This window comes from Athene noctua, chromosome 6 (assembly GCF_965140245.1).
Source record: "Athene noctua chromosome 6, bAthNoc1.hap1.1, whole genome shotgun sequence".
NCBI classification, from domain to species: Eukaryota; Metazoa; Chordata; class Aves; order Strigiformes; family Strigidae; genus Athene; species Athene noctua.
Genome location: NC_134042.1, coordinates 48387417 through 48409763, shown reverse-complemented (window position 1 = coordinate 48409763; position 22347 = coordinate 48387417). Strand labels below are relative to the sequence as shown.

General features: G+C 47.6%; 1 long non-coding RNA gene across 1 annotated transcript; it reads left to right on the top strand.

Annotated features, from left to right (window-relative positions):
• Positions 1-376: 376 nt before the first annotated feature.
• Positions 377-12002, top strand: LOC141961714 (uncharacterized). Its single transcript, XR_012633826.1, has 3 exons — positions 377-593; positions 6094-6179; positions 11377-12002. It is a non-coding gene; the product is annotated as an uncharacterized LOC141961714 (long non-coding RNA).
• Positions 12003-22347: the final 10345 nt, after the last annotated feature.

Here is a 22347-nt window from a genome sequence, read left to right as displayed (position 1 = left end):
AGGATTGTTGGGGGTGAAAGACCTCAAAACTAATTTTAAGGCAGAGCTTGTTAAATTGATGAAAGATCTGACAGGGCTGTTTCTGCCGGCAGCAAACCGGGGGGCTGAGCTGGGAAATCCCTTTGGGTGCGTATTACTGTGAGCTCCCTGACTTGCATCCACAGCGCCCCGGTGACCCTGAGCTTATGGTAATATTAGTAGTGACTATTAATAGCACCACATGACTTTTTTTTTTTTTTTTTCTTCATGCTTATCCCATGCTATTTAATGGATGGATATCAGGATTAGCACGGGGGCTTGGCAGCAAGGTCCCTTCTACAGGTACAAAGGAGAGGCAGCAATGCAAAGGCACCTGTAAATGAGCTCACGTGGGTCCTGTGCTGATGAGCAGAGCAATAGCAGAGCAATAGTTATGAGTCCCTGAGTGCTCAGCAGAGTTAATGAGCCTGTGCACAGGTTGGGTGAGTGCTGTGCCCAAGCCGGCTCCTTTCAGCTGGGCTGGGGAGCTGAGCCGTGCCTCGGTGATGCTGAAAGGTCCCAGGGCTGTTTTGAGGAGTACGCAGAAGATGATAAAACCAGCGCGGCTTCAACTGGTGAGGCAGGCACGGACTGGAGGATTTGGTGGGGTCTGAGCATTGCAAAAGTGGGGCAAGTAGTGCTGCAGGCTGCATGGCGCTGCGCCCCGGGGACAGGGGAGGCAGCGGGAGCTTGGAGTGGCTGGGATGAAGGATGCTCGTGGTGGGGGATGCTCAGCTCTGCCTGAGAGAAGGATGCGCGGGGGAATGTGGGCACAGCAAAACCGCTCTGAGCTGCTGTGTACTGCTCCTCTTATGGGAACCACGATATTGCATTAATGCTTTCTAAATCAGCAGCCCAGAAATAAGTGAAATTGATGGGTTTTTTCCCCCCAGTTAGCCTGAATATTTCCTCCAGACAGATGAATCGTAAAGTCCTCTTGGTGCCTTTTGGGATAGGCCCTTGCAGGGAGGTTTGTGGGCTGCCAGCCAGACTTGGGATTTTGGAAAGGGTCATGCGAGGGAAGCGGGAGAGGTTTCCCTGGGGGAAAAGGTGTTTGTTCTGCAGCAGGAACAGACCTAGGAATTATTTCCCTATTTTTTTCCCCTAGGCATTTCAGTTTTGTTAATCGGACGAAGCTTGCAGATCTGTTAATTCGTTGGACTGGAATATGCTTAACCTCGTGATGAGGTTGTTTGGATAAAGCATTTGGGAGCCTGTGCTCTTTGGACACAAAGGGGTTTGCTAAAGCTCATGCAGGGTCACAGTGACCTAATTATGATTTAAGGAAAATGCTGGTTTTGTAAATGGGCTGGGTTTCAGATAAAGGAAGAAGGCACCTGGAATACGCTGTCAGATGTAGGGTATAACATTAAATGAGCATGTAAATTAGATGGCTCTCATTATAAAAGGGCAAGTTTGATGAACAGTTCCTGAGAGCTTTCTCAGAATGATGCCTTTGACTTCTGTCGCTCGTCTTATTAGGGCAGTACAAGGAGGCCGGGCGGGCGGGAGGAATAATGAACTGCTGATAACGCTGTGCCTTGGAAGAGCACGGCTTTGATGCTGGCAATAAGGAGCGATCATTTCGCCTCTGAGCCCAGCACCAGTAAATCTGTGCATCACCTCAAAGTTTAGTGTGTCTGCTTGGGAACACAGCAAAAGCACCATGCGGCCCTGGGGAGCTGAGGTTTGTTTGAAAGTGAAGGTCAGTGCTGGAGGTTTTTGGCAGGTCTCATGTCTAGTGTCCTGCTGGGGCTGGCATGGGCAGGTGAGTCTCTCCTGGGTGTATTTAGAGTCCAGCCCAAGGTTGTATTGGAAGTTCCTCCCAGCATCTCCCAGAATTCTCCCCAGGAGCACCAGGGCTGCCACCAGCCATGGTGGAGAACAAGTCAAGAGTTATCTTCCCACACTTGCCCAAGTCCTTGGGAGGAGGCAGTGCTGGTTTTTTTTTCTGCCTAAAATAATCTTGACTATTAAACCTCAAGCCTTAAACTTTCTCAGCCTGGTGATATCACTTCAGAGGCATAAAATGATTCTCCTTGAACTTTCTACTTGCTGGAAAAACCCGTGTTTCAGCTCAGCCTGTGCGTGCTGGCTGTGTGCTCCAGCCCAGCCAAGCGCAAAGGCTCTGGGGATGTAAGCAAAATCACATTTATCTTTTCTGAACACCAGTGGTTGGAGGATCAGAGATGTCCATCACATTTAGAACCAGGTTAGAGCAATTTTCACGTGCATGGGACAGATTTTGCTGAATAAGATGTTTTTTGTTACCAGTCCTGCAACTGAAAATGCTGCTTCTCATCAGCTGCACTCCTGACTTTGGTGGCCACCTCCTTTGGTTTATCAGAAATACACTAACAGACACAGGGAGAGCCGTGGGGGTTAGTGGAGTGGCCCTGTCTTTATGGGATCTGTGCTGGATCCCCCAGGTGATTTCCTGAACCCCCCTGCTCTTGTAGAATCATGGAATGCTTTGGGTTGGAAGGGACCTTGAGGATCATCTAGTTCCAACCCCCCTGCCCCGGGCAGGGACACCTTCCCCTAACCCAGGTTGCCCAAAGCCCCGTCCAACCTGGCCTTGAACCCTTTCAGGGAGGGGGCAGCCACAGCTTCTCTGGGCAGCCTGTGCCAGGGCCTCACCCCCCTCACAGGGAAGAATTTCTTCCTTACGCCCAATCTAAATCTACCGTCTCTCAGTTTAAAGCCATTACCCCATGTCCTATCACTACATGCCCTTGTAAAAAGTCCATCTCCAGCTTTCCTGTAGGCCCACTTTAAGTACTGGAAGACTGCTCTCTTCTCCAGCTGAACCCCCCAACTCTCTCAGCCTGTCCTCACAGGGGGGTGCTCCAGCCCTCTGAGCATCTTTGTGGCCTCCTCTGGACTTCGGTCCAACAGGTCCATGTTCTTCTTCTGTTGGGGGGCCAGAGCTGAACCTCTCTGAGAAGAGGTATTGGGCTCTGAGACACATCTCCAGTCAAATGTCCCCAGGTGACGTAGATGTTCATGGTTCTCCTGGATAAGTTTTCTCAGGGACAAGGAGAGCGATGCCCCAAGCATCTGTGAGTATCATCAGACTCAAAGCATTTTCCTTTTGGGATCATATTATTCTGGACCAGAAATGAAAAGCTGAACCATGCATTCTCCATGCTGCTTTTCCTCATCTCTTCTGCACCCTTGATCATTAGCTGTGGGTTTGTCAGGGCCAGGACTATCCCCCACAGTGTGTTCGTGCAGGTTTACGCAATGAGGGCCCGGTGTTGGTTACACCCCTCAGCAGGAATCGAAATTCTAAGCTGTAAACTACATGAATAAACCCTTAAATTGCAGCAGACCCTACACTGTTTTTCTGACTCCAACTACAGCAGTTAGCAGCCCTGTAATTGTCACTGTAATTGTAGGGGACTTGGAAACCCTGAGCCCTGCCAGAAACATAACTTAATCTTTTCTGAGATGTTGCTGTTTGGGGCTGAGCATGGGGATTTGCTCTTCTCATGGTGGCAGGAGACCAACTTTGAGCCCAGAGCTGATGGGGGGGTCCAGGGTTTGCTGCACACTCCCACTGTGTAAACAAGAGCCCAGGTAAGGGCAGCATGTAAGCTTGTTACAGGGGCTTAGTCACCAGATGGTCGAGCCGTTCCCAGGTAGATCTTAATTTTCATTAATATGCCATTAGTCTTATTTGTGTGCCCTGCTCACCTCTGGCTGTATCATCGTTTGGCAGAGAGATTGTGTTTCCAGCTTAACCTGTCCTTGGCATCGTGTTGCCATCACTCCTCACCTCCCCAGCCAAAAACAAGCAGCAAGGGAGCTCGGATCGCCTGGCTACAGCCATGCCAGCCTGCCTGGGGGTCGAGAGGGGTCCCAGATGTGGCACTGGGTCATGGTTCCAAGGCTATGGGGAGGGGTACTGGTCCCAGTGCAAGAACATGGCTCTGCTGTCCCCTCCCCAGTTGCAGGCACCAGGAGCCCTGAGTGATGTGCTGTAGGGTGAGAGGGACTCTGCACCTGCAGGGACACAGGCTCCAGGGACAAACACCTCCTCCTCGCTTCCCTCACAGCTGAGATTGGGAGGTGACAAGCAGAGAGCATAAAGCCATCATTAAAAATGAGTTAACCACATTGCCCCGAGAAGTGGTAGATGCCCCATCCCGGGAAACATTCACCATCAGGCTGGACAGGGCTCTGAGGAACCTGATCTAGTGGAAGATGTCCCTGCTCACTGCAGGGGGTTGGACTAGATGATCTTTAAAGGTCCCTTCCAACCCAAACTATTCTGTGATTCTATGATTTGACAGCAAGAGATGCCAAAGGTTTCTGTATCTTCTCCAGGTGCGGTCTCCTAGCATTACAAAAAAGCCTGGGAGCTCAGAGCCCCTGGAAGGGTATTTGTGAGCTTTGCAGCCTGTTGACGTGAGGACAGGCGGGTTACACAAAACACCTCAACCTGCCGCACAGGGGAGAGCGATTCGGGGCTGGGAACCTGCTGGGTTCATCTGTAGCATCTATCAAACTCCTTTAAAAAAACCAAAGCCTGGCAAAATCCCTCCTCCTGTGTCATTCTTTCTTAAATGTTTTCTGTCAGTACATTTTGTTCTTCATTTTCCTCGGTATGTACTGAAGTAGGAGATTTTATAATGATTCACAGTGTTCTGCCGAGCAGCTTCAAGCAGCAACCGGGGAGTCTGTTAAATAGGCATCCAGCCCAGAATATTTTGTACACTATCTAAATGCAGTGCTGTAATTAAAAGACATGCTTGAAATAAATGACAGAGGGCTTGGGGTTTGGTTTTTGTTTTTTTTTTTTTTCTCTTTTTTTTTTTACCCCCAAGGGAGATGGAAAGGGAGGGGGGGTTGAAGTTGCACTGAAGTATCAGAAGGCACAACAAGCATATTTGAACAAACAGTATCCAACAATGCGGGCCGATGCAATTACTTTCAAATGCTAGATGTTCGGTTATCACCCAGGGAACTTTCTGTCTGATTAAAAATAATTATTGCTGGCGTTAAATCTGTTTAGAATTACCCGGCGCAATTCATCTCCTATTGCACGCCACTACCATATGCCTGGTTTGTTGAGTGGAAAAATGTCTCTTTCATTCGGATAAATAATGCTTTGTAAATATTTAGAGATGAATGTTCTGGATCAGTGAGCGGCTATTTTTTTCTGACAATAAATATGTGCAAATGAGCTTGTTTTTGGCGGCGGCTCCGTTTGAGGCAGGCACTATATGGGGCCAGATTAATCCCTATGTAACTGCACAGGGGCCATGCCAAGATGACACCACAGGGATAGCAGAAGGGTCATTTCTGCTGCTGAGCAAGTGGGGTGAAAGCAACTTTTTATAGATTTTAAATCTATGAAGAGCAGTATCTGCAATGCCTTCCAGCCAGCTGTGGTTGCAGGTACCTGGATGTTTGGCAAATGCTGTGAATTTCCCTTGTTCCCGCTGCCGAAGTCCCAGGAGGACCCATGGGACATGGGGAAGGGCACAAGAGCTGGATCCCACGTTGTGTCTGGATCTGAGCCTGCTCCCCAATGCCTCAAGGAGGGGGACACACAAACCTCTCGGTGTTCTCCAGACTCCCACCAGCCTGCCCACCACCGTCACAGGCTCGTGGGGCTGGATGGGACCGTGTGTTACTGCTCCTGAAGCTGTGTGATGGCAAGGGAGCAGACACTTTGCATCTTTCCCCTTTTGCACATCAAAAGGTCTGTGAAGAAACCGCTCAGCCTGGTGCCAAAGAACATTTTTGCTGAACACATATAACCACCAGTACAGCTGCTCTGGCTGGGTCTTGGTGATTCACGGAAAGGGAATACAGCAAGGGCTGTCCGAGGGTGCACAGACTATTTAAAGAAATATGGTTTCCACAGGTAAGGCTTTGTCCAGAGGCTTTAAACAGAATAAAATCTCTCCCACCAGCAAGACAACGGGCTTGGGGGGGTGGTGGTGGTGGTGGTGTGTGAGTTCAGCCAGACACGTGCCTCCACTCCTGAGATGCCTCCCAAGGAGTGGGGGTCTTGGATAGCACATCCAAAAGATTAATTTCTTTCTGTTGGGGCATGCATAGGAGAGGAGATACAAGTCCCAAGCCTGCCAGAGTCATCTTCACTGAGATCCTGCCACCTTGTCGTCTCTGTTTCCTCTTTCTTCCAGGTAAATTAAAACCAGCAGGAGATCTCAGTCCTGCCTGCCTAGGGTTGACTGTCTCAGTAAACACTCTTTGGATGTATTTGCTTTGCATTCGATTAAAACACGAAGGCAAACAAGGGGCATTAATGAATTCATTCGTTTATGATGACAATACGTTTTTGAGTCCTCCAATTGATTTGCCAGGCGAGCTGATAAAAAGAGCAAACCTTGCATTATTTACCACCCTGAGTCTAAATGTAACTTCTGAATCAACAGAGCTTGTTTGCTTTTTAAAAATTCAAATGAGGATGACAACAATCTCCTTTCCAGGAGGGTGGCAGTCGCCTGCAGGAGGGGTTTTACCCACCTCTCTCAGAAAGACGTACATGGCTTGAGGCCAGCCTGAAGGAACTGGTGTAACTTCTATTTTCCTGAGCTTCAAGGTCTGCCCTGATGCATACGGGGCAGACACAGGGTCAAGTTGTGAAAACTCAAGACTAGAGCAAAAAAGGCTTTTGACAGTCAGCTGAGTCATCAACTCCTTGTGGTTAATTAGACATAGTTCCTAATTAAAGTCATTATTTACCTTGGAAAGCAGGGAGCCTGGGCTGCTCCAGCCACTGCTGGCTGCAGGGCTTGGGTTTGACATGTTTCTAGGGATACTGAGAGGGAAGATGGGTGGGAAACTGAGGCACATGGTTCCTCTGGGTGCCTGGAGACAGAGGAAAAAACAGAAATTAAGAGAGAATGGTCACTGGGAGGATTGGTGTTACCTCTGGTGCTCCAAGGCTTCCTCTACATGGTCCCATGTGCAGTGGCAGCTGTGAGATGGATGGGGATGAGCAGTGGGAGCCCGGATGACTGTAGTTTGGATCAAAACCACCCCTGTGCAGGTTAATAATAAAAATTAAAAAATTAAAAAGATGAGAATTAAAGAAATTATTTTCTCTCTCTTGAATATTGGAGGACACAGGCCATGCCTCTCCTTCATGCTCGCCCCGAGAGTGGATGGAACAAACCCATCCTCTGCTTTCTGCTTCAAAATGCAACAGCACATTCAAGCCTTGACCAAAGAGGCCATTACAAAAGCAAGTCAAAGCCCTGATTTAAACCAGCTTGTTTAAATATTTTTGTGCTCTCTGTGGTTAGATTCCAGACTTTCACTCCCTGATTACTTTAGCCTGGAAAAAAAAGCGATGTCGGAGGGTGGAAAGAAAGGCCTGATTCATTGATGAGGGCATGGCACTGCTGAGCACAGGGTACTACAGTTTCCCCAGGAATGCTTTTGGATCTTAAAATGCCCTGTAGTAAATAAAAGCTACCAAAGATGGCCAAGGAGCGGGGGACATAATTTTGCCTGACCTAACAAATTGCAGCATGCTGTTTGGGTGAGCGGTGTTCGGGGGATGCTCCTTGGCCGTGATTAGCAATCAGTTGAGGTTACTAATGAACATCCTGGGCTTTCAGCACTGTCAAATTATTTTTGTTCAGGATCCTCAATGGACTTTTGGTTTCCTGAGCACACCCTTCCCCACATGCCCATGGCAAGGTGTCGGGAGAACACTTCCCATCTTGTTTCTCCCTCTGAAGTGATGGCTGCAGAAGGGAAGCTGGGGCTCTGGGGCTGTGCTTCCTCCATGATCAGCTCTAGCTTCACCCACAAATTATTTATGGTCATTACTGGCTTCCTGCTGCAGCCAGTTCCTTGGGGTCTTCGAGGCATCTGGTGCCACAGAGATGCTAAATGAGCAAAAATCACCCAGCATGCTCACCTTGATGCCCAGACCCATATTTTCTTGTTTTTCCTGCAGCCAGGGATATGCTTGCAGGAATCCCTTCAAAAGCCATAAACTTTGATGGCCAGGGAAGAGACTGGAGAGATCTCCTCCATTCCCTATCTGACAAGCACTTGTGTCCTTCTCCCCTTTCCTTGGTGACACTGGGCCTGGCTGAAATCCCATCATGGCCATGAGCAACTCTCCAGGGCCATGGACCAAGCACAGGATCAATGGTTTTTTGCAGAAGATGATTTTTAGGATGAAGGAGGCAGCTGACGGCAGTGTGCGCTCTTTCCAAACAAAGATAAACAAGGGTGCCCCAAATAACTCCGTTCTTGCTGGCAAGGGGTATTTTTAACTGGCAACGCGACACAAAAATAACACAGACGGCTGGAAAAAAAAAGGAACGGCTGCTAAGCTGGGAGAGGAGCTTGCTGTGTTTCATGGGGAAAGCAAGAAGCATCTTTTCTGCAGCCCTCTCCCAGCTCTTCATTAGCCATGCTATTCCCAGGAGGTGCTGCCCATGGTGTTTTCACAAACCTGGCGGGTGTTTTTAAATGGCTACTATAAAGCAATCAAGGTTGGAAGGTCAGGCTCGAGTAAAAACAGCTCCCCAGAGCCTGCTTTTATACTCTGGCCATGCCCTGAACCAAGAAAGAATTGGTCAACTTTATGGGTCCATTCACCCAGAGATACCTTGGACATCTGGATGTTCTGGCTAATGTTGTTAGAAGGCAGAAAATACAGCTTTGACTCAGTGCCATGCCAAGAAATTACCTTTTTGCAACATATCTGCCTACAGCCTGCCTTCCCCATCATGCAGCAGAACCAAGGCTCTCCTGGACCATGCTGGAAGAGAGGCTGAGCCTGCCTGTGGCAGGGAGAGGGCTCTGGCATATCCTTTAGGGTGACCAGGGTTTTCTAGCTGTGATAAAAGCCTTCATGGCTTTAGGGTAATTTATGTACATGCCTGTCAGCTGGCTTTTCCCTTAGTAAAGAGCAGGAAGTGAGCTGGGGTAAGGATGGGATGTGCAGCGCGTGGGGGAAGTTTTGGGAAGAAGGTTAGACCCCCTAGGCCACACGAGGCATGTGGAGGCTGCCAGAGATGTTACATATTCAGGTGGAAAAGCAGCCGTATCCCCATGCAGGTACACGCACACACATGCATATGGGAATTAAGCCTCTCTCGTGCTTGTCAGTGCTTCACTTGGAGAGAGCAGTCAGGAAAAAGAGCAGTTATGGAGGAAAATCATGGCCCGTGCTCATATAGCAGCCCTGTCTCACCGGCCCCTCTCCGTGGTTGCCGTGATGTGAGTCAGCTGCTTCCCTCCGCCTTCCTCTCCAGGATGAGTAATTCAGCTGTGATAACCTTTAACAGTCCTGGGGACTGTCACAGCTTCATATTTAAATGCAGCTTTGTGTTTTATTAGCAGAGCCCAGGATGGAGACAAAGTGCTGGGTTGGGAAATATGGAGGTGTCAGATGGGGGTTCGAAGGAGACGCCCCCCCCCCTTGAAGAAATGCATTCAGTTCCTATAGCAGCATCTGCATTCAGTGGGGAGGGAGGCCCGTAACTCAGCCTTGCTGAATTGCAGCAACTTCCAGTAAATCTTATTTGTGTTTTAATGCTTAAAAGCTCCAGCAGCTCTGAGAGCCCTTGCCGCAGCGTTGCAGCACCTGGAGCGAGTCTTTGCTGAGCTGATCCTTGCAGCGTGGAGGCTGTGCCTGGAAGGGGAGGTCTGGCTGCAGCCTGTCCCCAGAGCAACCCGGTGGCAGCAGCAATTCAGGCGTGCACCAAAATGCACACTTCTGACTCAAAACTAGTCCTTGGGCTTGCTTAGGCTGTGGAGTCTTGGCAGCGCAGGTTGCTTTCTGGCTCCCTTCATTTGGAGAGGTGAGTCCTGGCCCATGAGTGGGACATTCTGGGTTACTGGGGTGCAAATAATGACCCCAAGCACTATGGACTGGGTCTGGTGGGTGCTGAGATTTCCCTGAGCGGGTCTTGCACCGCAGGCAAGGATAGAGAAACTCATGCCATGTCCTCTCCCTTTTTGACTCTTACATAAGGTATCTATACCTCATAACTGATGTGCCATAATTGCACTCAGGTTGGTGAATCAGAGAGTCAAGCAATTTACGTCAAGGTTTCCCCCCCCTTGCAAATTATAATGTGCTATATTCTCATTATAGGATTATGATTATGTCATTTTGGGTGGTGGCAGCTCTTTAAACTTTTCTGTGATGATTTTTTTGCCTGTCCAGAGGCAAAGGCGGGTGGCAAAGTCATGAGAACAGAGAGGGCTGTGTGGCCACCTGAAAGGAGATGGCTTTTGGAGGTCAGGATGAAAGGAGCTGCTGTGTGTGCATGTCTGCTGCCTGGCATGGGAAAGGCATGATGGTCAGGAGGGCTCATCATGTGTCAGCTCTGAGCACAATTACTGCCCTTTGATTTGGGACCGAGGGGGTTGTTTGTTCCCCTGGGGTAATGCTCAGCCCTGTTTTGGCCATCCTATAGACCAGGGGTGCTTCAGGCTGTGAAGTCACGGGGTTCTGCAGAAGTGTGTGATCATTCAAGGCAGTGCAAGGCCTTCGTTGCGGTCCTCTCTCTGCACAAAGGGCCTAGAAAGATGCTGGTGGGGATGCCGACAGCGAAAAAGCAGATGCAAAGAGAGAAGGAGAAGGCAACAGCCACAGGTGAGCCATTTTAAAACCACTCCTGCTCCTAAGTGACTTGCACATGCTGGTCGTGTTGTGGCTCTCACATATGCTATAGGTCCTGTACCGCAAGGGACTGTCCCCAAAGATGATGGGTACATGTGAGCTGTGTTTCTTGGCCAGTGGCTGGGTGCCTCCCCAGCACCTCTCGCTGCCCACAAGCTGTCCTGGTTAGGGTGAATGACACAGGTGCTATCTCATACATTAAAAGATAAAAAGCCTTTTGGGTACCTGGGCAACCAGTTGCCCAGAGTTTCTTACCTAACTCTGTTCCTCCACTACTGCAGAACAGCCCTGTATGGGTTATTTAAATGTAAAGTTCATTTGTCGTGGGTACTGAGCAGTTTCAAAATATGAAAACTCAAAACGCCAATGTGAAATTAATAATAATAATAATAATAATAATAAAGGCAGTGCTTTCTGTCATCTCCTGTTTTTTTCAGCATCAGTCTCAAGATTTTGGAGGGCTTAGTCTGTACTTGAACAATTGCAATTGGTAAGACTGGATTTGAAGGACTATTATCTGCATATTAAATCTCTGGTATTCAGTTATGTGTCATCTGTATGAAAATTGAAGCCACCTACTCCCTCAGATCTCCTGCTAATAGTGTTGTTTTAATTTGGGTTTGTTAATGGGCTGTGTAATTTAAGGACAAGGCCCTGTGTTTGAAGCATTCCTAATCACTTCAAGTCACTCATCAGTGTTAAGGACTGTCCTGTCTTTGCAGAAGGAAGCAGCTGGAAAAAACAGGGGTCTCCAGAACCAAACTGTAGGCGATGTCTCCATCTCAGAGAAAGAGTTATATATGTGTACATTTGAGGGCTGAAGAAACCAGAGGTCTGCGGATGTTTGTGAAGATGCAGCATGTCTTTGGGAAAGTCTGTCTCCTTGCTGGAACAGCCCTCAAACTCATGGTGTTGGGGTAAAGAGTTGGGACAAGGGATCAAGTTAGTCATGTCCAGTTTGGCAGCTGATGCTCCAGCTAGGATTTCTTCTCCAGAGATGTTGTCTCCTGGGCTTTTCCTAACAGTGCCTCCCTGATGGTCTGCTGGGCTTCTTGAGCAGCAGAAGGAGGAGATGGAGGAGGAGGAGAAGGAGGAGGAGGAGAAGGAGGAGGAGGAGAAAGAGGAGAAGAAGGAGGAGAGTGCTTGCTCTTCTGGGGATTTTACAGCACCTGTGCCTGCTCCTAGAGCTTCTTACCACATCCTTCTCTGTAGAAGGATCTCACTCTCTGTGCTGCTGTCTGGTCTCATTCTTCTCCCATGGCTCCTACCTCACTCTTGGAAGAGAGGTCCTGCGTCTCCTACAGCTTTAATTCATCCACCTCTCACTGTGCAAGACACAAGAGCAACGTTAAACACATGCACATATCTCTGCTAATTTACGGTCCAGCTTGGGAACTCCATGGCTTCTGGATGTTGCTGGGTGGTTTTGCAAGCAAAACAAATAACATCCCTCCAGGATTCGGGCTGATAGCTTTATTTTAGGCGTTTTCCCCAAGGGGGAAATTTAGAATCTACCCTTTAATTCTTTGCTGATACCTGTTCCTTCTGAAAAATGTTGTTCAACTGAGCCATAGGAAGAAGAAATATGTCTAGTTGCAGAATCAGTTCCCACCGTTTGGGATTTATGGCACAGACAACGTCACTCCATCAGGATGTAGCTGCTGTGGGCGCCTCGCCAGAGAGGTAGGAAGTTGCATTTATCCTGTTGTGTGCATGCAGAACAGGTACCTTCACGATAAATCCAGTGCCAGTGCCTCACTGGAGGATTTTGTTTCTGTGGTAGGAGGAATCTCATTAACACAAACTTCAGAGGAATCCAGCACTGCCAGCCAGAAGACAAATGCAGCAGTGTTGTCGTCATTTATCAACTGGAGAATGACCTTTGCTATCCATTAGGATGAAATGAAAAGCTTTGGGCTTTAACTTTGTTAAAATACACATGGCTGTCTTTTCAGATTTTTGGAGTTGGCGCGTTGCTGAGATTAATTAAATTGTGCATTTTGTTGGTGCTTAAACAGTATTGTTATATAATTCAATCTCTGCGTGACTTCAAGACAGCAGGCAGAAGAATTACACTGAGCCTGGTTGCAAAATCATCCTGCTGTGGTCAGTGGCTGAGGAGGCAGAAGGAGTTTGGAGCCAAGTGCCAACCTAATGTTTTTAAATCTCATCACTTGGATTCAAGTTACTTTTGGTCAGAATTAAATACGTGTGTCTATAAAGCTGTGTGTGTATGCTTGGGAGAGCTCAACTGAAGGAAATGGGTGCAGCTCGCTCTGGTCTGCTATAAATGTCCCCGTGGGAAGTGGGTGTAGGGATGGGGTTTTTCTTGTATTTCACTTTGAAAAATGCTGATGTCCCAAGGAAACGTGGCCATGCTGAAAAGAGGGAGAAGGCTGCATTGGTTTGCTGGCACTGGCCGTCAGAGAGGGGGCCCACAGAGGGAAGCAGGGCAGGGGGTGGGTGTCTGTGCCTCTCTGCTTCTTCCCCTCCCAGGGGTGGCTGGGCAAGGGGCTGGCACAGCAGTGCAGAGCACTCTGAAAATTCCTCTTTCCACCAGCTATTTAAGCAAGAGACCTCAGGACATAGGTCCCTCCTCTTTGCTCACATCTTGTCTCCAACAGCCATCTACCAACACAAGTTTGGCTGTTTCCTAGGATGGATGTCCATGTCCAAAGCATGGCCATGGCTCAATGTCCAAATGGAGATCATCTGGTGGTGTTCCTCAAGGGATCTGTGTTGTTCAATATCTTTATTAATGACATAGACAGTGGGATTGAGTGCACGCTCACCAAGTCTGAGGATGACACCAAGCTGAGTGGTGCAGTCGATACATGTGAGGAAAGGGATGCCATCCAGAGGGACCTGGACAGGCTTGAGGCGTGGGCCCACGTGAACCTTATGAAGTTCAGCAAAGCCAAGTACAAGGTCCTGAACCTGGATTGAGGCAATCCCTGGTATCAGTACAAACTGGGGGATAAATGGGTTGAGAACAGCCCTGCAGAGAAGGACTTAGGAGTACCGATGGACAAAAAATTGGACATGAGCTGACAATGTGGAACTTGTAGCTCAGAAAGCCAACCATATCCCTGGCTGCATCAAAGGAAGCGTGGCCAGCAGGTCAAGGAAGGTGATTCTACCCCTCTACTCTGTTTGATGAGACTCCAGCTGGTGTACTGTGTCCAGTCCTCGGTATGGGAAATACACGGACCTGTTGGAGCAGGTCCAGAGGAGGCCATGAAAATGATCAGGGGCTGGAACACCTCTCCAATGAGGGCAGGCTGAGACAGTTGGGGTTGTTTAGCCTGCAGAAGAGAAGGCTCCAGGGAGACCTTATTGAGGACTTTCTATACATAAAAAGGCTTATAAAGTTTTTACCAAGGCCTGTAGTGATAGGACTAGGGGTAATGGTTCTAAACTAAAAGAGCTTAGATTTAGATCAGATATAAGGAATACATTTTTATGATGAGGGTGGTGAGGTACTGGAACAGGTTGCCTAGAGAAGTCATGGATGCCCCATCATTGGAAGATTTGAAGGTCACATTGCTTTGAGCAACCTGGTCTAGTGAAATATGTCTCTACCCATGGCAGGGGGGTTGGGATTATATGATCTTTAAAGGTCCCTCACAACCCAAACTGTTCTACGATTCTAACGCCTCACAAATCCTCCTGAGCTTTTTGGCCACCATTGCATGTAGCCTGCACCTAACGGCTCCTTGTGTGTGTCTGGCAGCACTTCCCCTCCCTTTCTCCCCACAAGCTCTCCTCTGCTTTTTTTCTGGTCACAGTGAAACCCACCTCCACCCTTGTAGTTGTGTGGGCTGATAATCTGGGACCATCTATGGCCAGGACAACTCTTGGTGTTGTCACACCAAAGATTAATATATTGTTCTGCTCCAGTATTTCTGTTTTCCTGACAATTCATAAGGTGAAGACAGTTCTGCTGAGCAAGGCAGGCAAGGCAATAAAATGGTGGCTGAAACCTTCTTGTCTTCACCCAAGAGCTGCACCAGCTCTGCTTGCCTGGGTTTTCAGCCACTGCAGCTTCCTGGGAAGTCGGTTTCTGCCATGAAACCAAGTCCCGTTCCCAGCTGACTTGAGCAAAAGCAGAACAGGCTTGGAGCAAACAAAACAAACCCCAAAAGTCCATGCAGCTGTGTGAATTAGGTCTGGTGAAATCAATTTGAGGTCTCACCTTACAGGCTTCTTCATATGGTGGAAATGAAAAAATATGTTTGGGTCTCCTCTGGTTAGAAAAACTACTGTGTTTATAGGTTACAACCCAATCTGTATTTATTTCAGTGTAGGTCTGTGCAGATGCTTTATGTAAGCCTAAAAAGATATGTTTTTCTTCTTAATGTATCTACTTACTTACAAACATAAATTAAATACAGTTTAGAGCATATGATTTAACAGGGTCTCGTACTGAAACAATGGCAAGCTTTGTGTTCCAGCTGGTGTAGCTCAGCTTGCAGATAAGATCATAATACTTTTGCATATAGACAAGCCCATAAGCAACACATATATAGTTGTAGTTTCAATGCAAAAATCAAGAAAAGGCAATGACCGTGAGTGTTGGAGCCTTGTAAATCAACTGAGCACCATCGGCTGGTCTGACAATAGCTGGACAAAGAGTGGCCAATACCTCAGTGGAAATCAATCTGTCAATGGACAGGTTTCCTTGTCTGTTCCCAGAGTTAATGCAAGTCTCTGCAAGAGAGAGGGTCTAAAATGATTACCTGGAAATACATCTTTGTCTGAGAAGGGTCTTTGGGAAGTGTCTCTTTATCTAAAGTTATGTGAACTTCCAGTGTGCCAGTGACATCGATGCAAATCACTTATAAAGTGAACTCAGTCCTGGATTTTTGTTATACAAATGTCATGGATATCAATACATATAATGTGGCATTTATTTCTGGGTGCTTGTAATAAGAAAGTTTGCATCATTCAATTACAACTCCATATGTAAAAGTCATTCCCACTGTGGACCGTGAATACCTGGAGGAGTTGTGTGGCACCAGATCCAGATGTCTTGCTTGGGCCTGGCTCTCCCCTGAGAGTGCCTCTGCTCTGAGAAACTGAGCTAGGAGGCTTAAATGAGGAACAAGAGACTAAATATTGACTCAGAAAATACAAAGATCCCATTTAGATGTAAATGGAAAAGGTGGGGGGTGAAGAAAAAGGAAGGAAACAGAAATACATAAGAGTCTACAAGCAGAATTATCTCATTGCAGAATCCGTTTTCCAGACTTCCCTTGGTGAGTTATCGGCAACACTCCACATATTTGTGCAGCCGAATAGCTGCGAGGCACAAGTACATTCTCCAGTAGCAAATAATTCCCTTTCCTGATAACATCTTCAGCAGGGCTTGGCTGCAACGTGCAAGTGCAACGGCACAGATTTTGCTCTGAAGGTGGGGGGGTGGGGGGTGGCCCCAGCGTGCTGTTTGTTGGGCAGCTCAAATTCAGAGCAAAAGCAGTATGTGCACCCAGGAGGCTTTCAAAGGCACTGAGGTTTTTCCGTGGGAGACAGGCACATGGGTGGCTGGAGGACCTTTAACCACCTGCCTTCACTCTTTCTACAGAGTTTGCATTCAAACACAAAGATGATAACCAAGAGGTGATGGGAGTGTTTTGGTTCTTAGCGGGTTGGTGCCCAGGTGCCAGCTCCAGACACAACACATTTTTAGGTGTGGAGACAGCTGGGGAAGAGACATGGGTCAGGGAAACATATTTTTTTCATCTCGCTTCCTGGTTGTGTTGTTAATCTGGGCTGCTCATCGGCTCCTCTAACAATATCAGCATTTGGATCTAAGATGTGTCAGGTGTTGGTGCTGCCAGAGCCAGGTCCAGTCGCTGGCCTTTCCCATGACCCCCCCAAGTCCAGCCTCACCCAGCTCACCTCAGCCAGGCCTGCCCACCCTCTCTGTTGCTGACTTTGATTATCTACAAGCAGACTGTAGCCATATCAACAATTAAAGCGCGCCATTGCAGATCTGAGCATGGATATCAGCTCTGGGCTGCTTCTGAGTTAAAGTAATGGGAAGGTCTACTGGGGAAACCCTGAGAATTTAACAGAGTAGCTTCTTCTTTGCCAGTAATGCAAGATGCACCTTGACGTGAAGTGTCAACACTTCAGCATTTGCAAAGCAGGGTCTGTCAGACCTCTCTGCACGAACGCTAATTGCTTATATGTGGCGAGGCTGTGCAGTCCAACAGACAGACCCAGACGATGACACTGGCCCTGTCTTTGACAGACAGGTTGTCCATCATTGCCACCCATCCACCTTACTTTGCTCGGGGAGTTGTCACCCCTTGGTCTGCGAGTGTGTGGCTCCAGGAAAGGCTCCAGCAAGTTGGAGTAGGTCAGATTTGGAAAGGTGGGATTCGTCTGTCTCCCTGGCCAGCAGAACGAGTGCTCAAAATGTGCAAAATTAGGTTAAAACAATGCAATATCCAGTGGTTCAGCTTTTTATTTCTCTTCTAACAGTAACTGACCAAGACAAAGTGGAGTACTTGGAGAGAAGGGTAACTGCGCTTTCAAGGTCAATGGTTTTTCTGAGCTCCAGTGGGATAATAAAACATGACGGAGCAAAAGTCAAATCTCTGCTACAACACCCTGAGCCCACATTGCAAAATCGTGTCACTAACAGGGGTTCTTCAGCTGCTGCTCACACTAGTCCAAGTGTTTGCATCAAGGCATCAAACCTTGCAGGAACGTGCTTGCCCACCTTGGCTTGGCTGCAGATGTGAGGGGTTACCCATGTCCTACCCTCGCCAAGCAGAAACACTTATTTTTTCTCTTTTTTTTTTTCCATTTGCTGGGAAAGTGGGAGAAGATGCAAGAGTCTGTCATCCAAGTGCCTGGGATTCAGCCGCTGCTCCACATTGGAGGCACCACACAAGAAAAATCAGTGCAAGAGCTCAGTCAAGGGACCCTGCTCTGTCAGAGCTCCCAGCAAGCGGTGTTTACTCCTGTTTCAAATTTTCCTGCAGATGAAGAGCACGTTATCCTTGCAGACACAACCCAGAGCTGTGCTTAAACAAATTTAAATCTCGGGCCCTGCACGCTTGCTAGGAAGCAGAGCATCGGTGGTGTACACTCGCAGCACGCTGTGCTTCACAGGGCCACATCTGCGGGGGCTTTGCTGCTTGCAAGGGTCTCTTGCTCCACAGTGGGGGGATAATGTGATTTTCCTGTGGGTTTTTTTTGACCTTTTTTTGTTGGGTTGGGTGTTTTTTGTTTTTTGTTTTTTTTTTTTTGTTTTTTGTTTTTTTTTTTGTGGAAGGCTTTACAAGCTGGGATTTGGAAGCTTTCCCAGTTTTTTGCAAATAAAACTGTGAGTCTGTCTGTGGAGCGTTGGAAGAGGAATCTCAGGAACGTGGGAGCGTTCTCCCTGGAGCCGCTCTGGAGATTCTCCTCTTGCTGCCTTGAAACACTCCTAAGGCGGTGGTTGTTCTGCACATCTTCATGTGCTGGAAACAAAGGAAAAGTGGGACCTAACAGCAATTTTGTTTGAAATAAGGGAAAAAAAAAAAAAAAAAGCAAGCAGGATTAGGCCCTGAAGTTGCAGAACTAAAGGAAGGAAATATCAAGCTCATATGCTGCACGGTGAGTGTGGGACAAAATTAATACCAGCAGCTGTGCCTGCTTCAGTATTGCGGTTTGTAAAAGACCTCAATACATGCTTGAGTCCTTTTTTTCATGTCACCACGCAACAGAGGCTGTCTATAGGGGCAGCTAACCAGCTGAAGAGAGACGCTCCTTTATTATTCCTCATCTACATGAAGGATATGATGACTAATCATAAGATTTTTCTGAAGAGAAGTTAACAAGCATTGTATTCCCTATTTGTGAATTAGGAGGTGCAGCCAGTTCAGGAATGTGATGAACCCTGAAAAGAAGAAGTTTTATCTTCTTAACCAAGGACCGGAGCCACGCAGTACCAATGGCAGGATAATCTATTTCCTCCAGGCTGCTACTTTTAAAATGTCAAGAAGTTAAAGGGATTTGAGTAAAAATAGAAAACGACATCCTGGATGACGGGGGAAGGCTTCACATCCGTCAGGGAGCTGGGGAAGTCAGGAAGGCACCAGGCAAAGCCCAGCACCGGTGGGGATCCCAGCTTGCATGGGGACCTGCAGGCTGGGGTAGGAGGAGGGTGAAGAAACGCTTTAGAAAGTCAAAAATCCAACCTAGCCCTTTTTCTGGGAGAAATGTGAGGTTATTTCTGCTTGTTCTTGCTACTCTGGCACATGCATGGGGCCAAAATGAGATGGATGCCAGGGCTCTGGTTGGTTCTCGGGGCTGGTGGGGTTGAGGTGGGGGTTGAGGCACCTTCTGCTCCCCACAGCAGTGCTGGTGTGGGTGGAAAAACCCTTGATTTATCACACATGGGCCATCTCAGCAAACAGGAGCTCTTGAAATTCCCCTTTGAGTAGCAGTTGACAGGCAATGCCAGCGAGCCCAGGATGGAGATATGGAGGCATCAAGAGCTGAGCAGTGGCATTTTTCCAGGGCTTGGTGCTGAAATATCGTCTTGGTATAATTGAGTGAAGAAGACTCAGTCTGTCCTCTAACAGCAAATTAAACACAACTTTGTGGGTTTGGTGGTTTGCTGCCAAGTGCCAATACAGCTCCATATTAATAGCTTATGACAGGATTATTCTCCCTGTTTTTGGCAGGAAGAAGCTCTTTGGCCTTAATCCTGCTTGTGGCTAAGGGAAGAAACCCAGCATATCCCCCGTATTTACCAACAGTGTAACTCTTCACTCCCAAATATCTCTTAAATCCTAAATTTTCAGAGATCAGCAGAGCAGGACGACCCTGCATCCACCTGAAAATGCTGCTGGGCGATGGGGAGAGGCAAGGACCCCTCATGCACGTCCCAGTTGCTGAGTTCAGGCTTCCCCATGAACACAGATTCCCCTGTGTGACCGTGGGCACCCATCCTCCCTCCAAAATATAATATAAGCCACTAGGCTGTTAAATTTAGGGCTCTTAAAAACATTGTTTATACCTGTAGCGAGGTCAGCATTTAAGTGACCGGAAAGGAAAAAAAAAAATAGGACCGGAAAAAGAAAAGCAAAAGGGATTTGAAGCAGTAGGTTTAGGAGGGCAAAGTACTCAGCACACAACCAGATCAAAACCTCTTGGGGGGGCATCTGGATGAAGGCTCCTGAAGCATTTATCCTTTTTAAAAATCACAGACTCCAGCCAGGGACCTCAGTAGTCATGGAGAACATATTTAAATGAAAATCTCCAAATGACACATGTAAACGAGTTCCCTGGGAAGCCGAGCATCCCACCCTTCCCTGCGCTTGCAGTGGTGAGGAAATGGCCAGAGAGGCTTCGACAAAAGCTGAGTGGCCAGTGCTACCAGCTGAGCTTCACTGAAGTTTTAAACTGGCAGCATCCCTGGAAATGAAAGCAGGGTTTTTCTCCAAGGAGGAATTTTCAAAACCTGTCCCTAAATGTCAAAGTTTCGATTGGATATGTCAGAATTTGCTGGTTTCTGTGTGGGCAGCAGGGCTGGGCTGGCACTGGAGGCTTTTGGACTGGCTAGTGCTGGGGTTGGAGGGGGACAACAAAGATACGTGTGTGCAAACTACCAAAACCTCCAGGAAAAATGAGGACAGCCTTGAATTTTTATAAGGAGGTCAGCACAGCCATCGCTTTGTGCTTCCCACGGACCTGCGGACAATGTCCCTTCTCACTGTTACACATTTGCAAAGAGGAGGAGGGGGAAAAAATCTCAAACTTTGTCTCCTTCGCCCTGACCATGCCAGCCGTGCCCTATGGGCACAGAGGAGGTGACGGGGTGGCCAGGCTGGAGGTGACACCCAGCAGCACTGAGCTCCCATCGCATCTGTCAGTGCTGCACAGAGCCAATGCGAATTTTGGGAGGTAGAAATGTTTATCTCAGCTTCACACTGGAAACTGTGTGGAGTAACCAGGAGTCAAAGCATGAATAAATAACTACAGGGGAAAAAAAAAAGAAACCCAAAGCCCTCAAGATGCTTGAGTCTGCTTTAAAGTTCTCACGTGGCATAAAACAGAGACATCTGCACTTTTTCTGTGTTCCCTTATCTTACCAAAACCACAGAGGAGTGTTTACCCACACTCACACAAACATTTCTGAGAGGATCCAGGCAAAGATGCACTAAAATATTTAAATGTAGCACCACGCTCAGTCAATGACCTTTGCATAATTGGAAACTCTTTCTCTTTCTGATCATGGAAATGGCCCGTGGCTTCTGCCTTTGTTTTGCTTGCTATAGTCTCCATATGCCCCATCTGCATCCTGAAACTATCGATCGGCTGCGCGTCTCAAATGTAAAGATTTATAAGCAGCGATGGCAGGGCTGGGGGTCCCAGGTGGTGGGTTTGCAGGTCACCGAGGTTTTGGTGGCTGCAGATGGGACAAGCAGAGGGTTTAGCTGTGTAGGGCCTCACTAATGAGTTGCAAGTTGGGCCAGTTCTTGAACGAGGAGGCTTCCTATGGCTCTGTTCCCATCTGTTCCCAAAACTCAGGCTAACAAAACACGAAATAACTTCCCGCTCGCACACAGGGCTGTCACAGCCTGTTCTTCCTCGTAAAGATGTCAGCGTGTTCCTACCGTTGGCTTCATCACGTGCCTGGAAATCAGTGGGCTTAACAGCCTGCGGAGAAGAAAATGGTACATGTCTCTCTTTTTCAGAGCGGAATTGGGATGTTCATCGTATAATCAGCTTGACAGGGGGCTGTAAATGTGGCCACAGGGCCACCTTGCATTACTTCCACCCTTTGGAGAGCCGGAGTCATAAGACCCTTTCTTTCAACTATTAAGTCAATGAGATTTTGCCACCAGCTCTACGGTCTCTTACTACCCAGATATGCATTTATAAGGTTGCTTTTGCTTTCCTGGATGCTTTGCTTTGACTAAAACATCTGAACCAAGTCCTTCATTCCAGAAGGCAGATGGCAATTTTTATTAGCAAGTGGTTTCCTGTTCTTTCTATTCCTTCAATAACATATTTTCTGTTGCTGTAGTTGGATGCATGCTATATATACGATTGTGAACACTTAGCAATGAATTCGTGTTGATTTTCTTTTAGCTCAAAGGCTTTTTTCATTCATCTTCTGTCTCTTAATGGCAACAGCAGGTATATGTGTGCTCTTTTTGTACAAAAAAATGTCTCACAATCTTTTCATAGCTTCTTCTAGTGTTTCCATACAAAGCCTTCCCTAATTTAACATAACCAGTAAATCTCAGCAACACATAACTGTGCCTTTTCCCTGTCCGAAAGGCGAGGAGCTCTCAAACTCTTCCAAGATAACTCAGCTCCTTTGTTAAGGAAAGACATTTTCTGATGAGGTATGAGGCATATTCATCTCCTAACGATTCCAGTGAAAGCCGGCAGCAATCAGGGGGCTACCAGAATTGCATTTCTCAGCCATTACTTTAGTGCTGTGAAATATAGTTTCAGCCATCCGTCTGCTAAAGAGCCCATAATAATGACAACTCGACCAGCGTCTTGGCTGATCCTGACAATAGCGAGCCTTTCAGCTTACAAAGGTAACGACTTACTAATTACCCATACCGAGCAGGCGTAGGAGAAGTGACCATCTATAACCACCTCTATAGCGAAAGCTCCCACGACCAGGAGGAAGGCAGTGCTCAGGGTTTCGGGAGCTGCAGTTGCACGTTGAC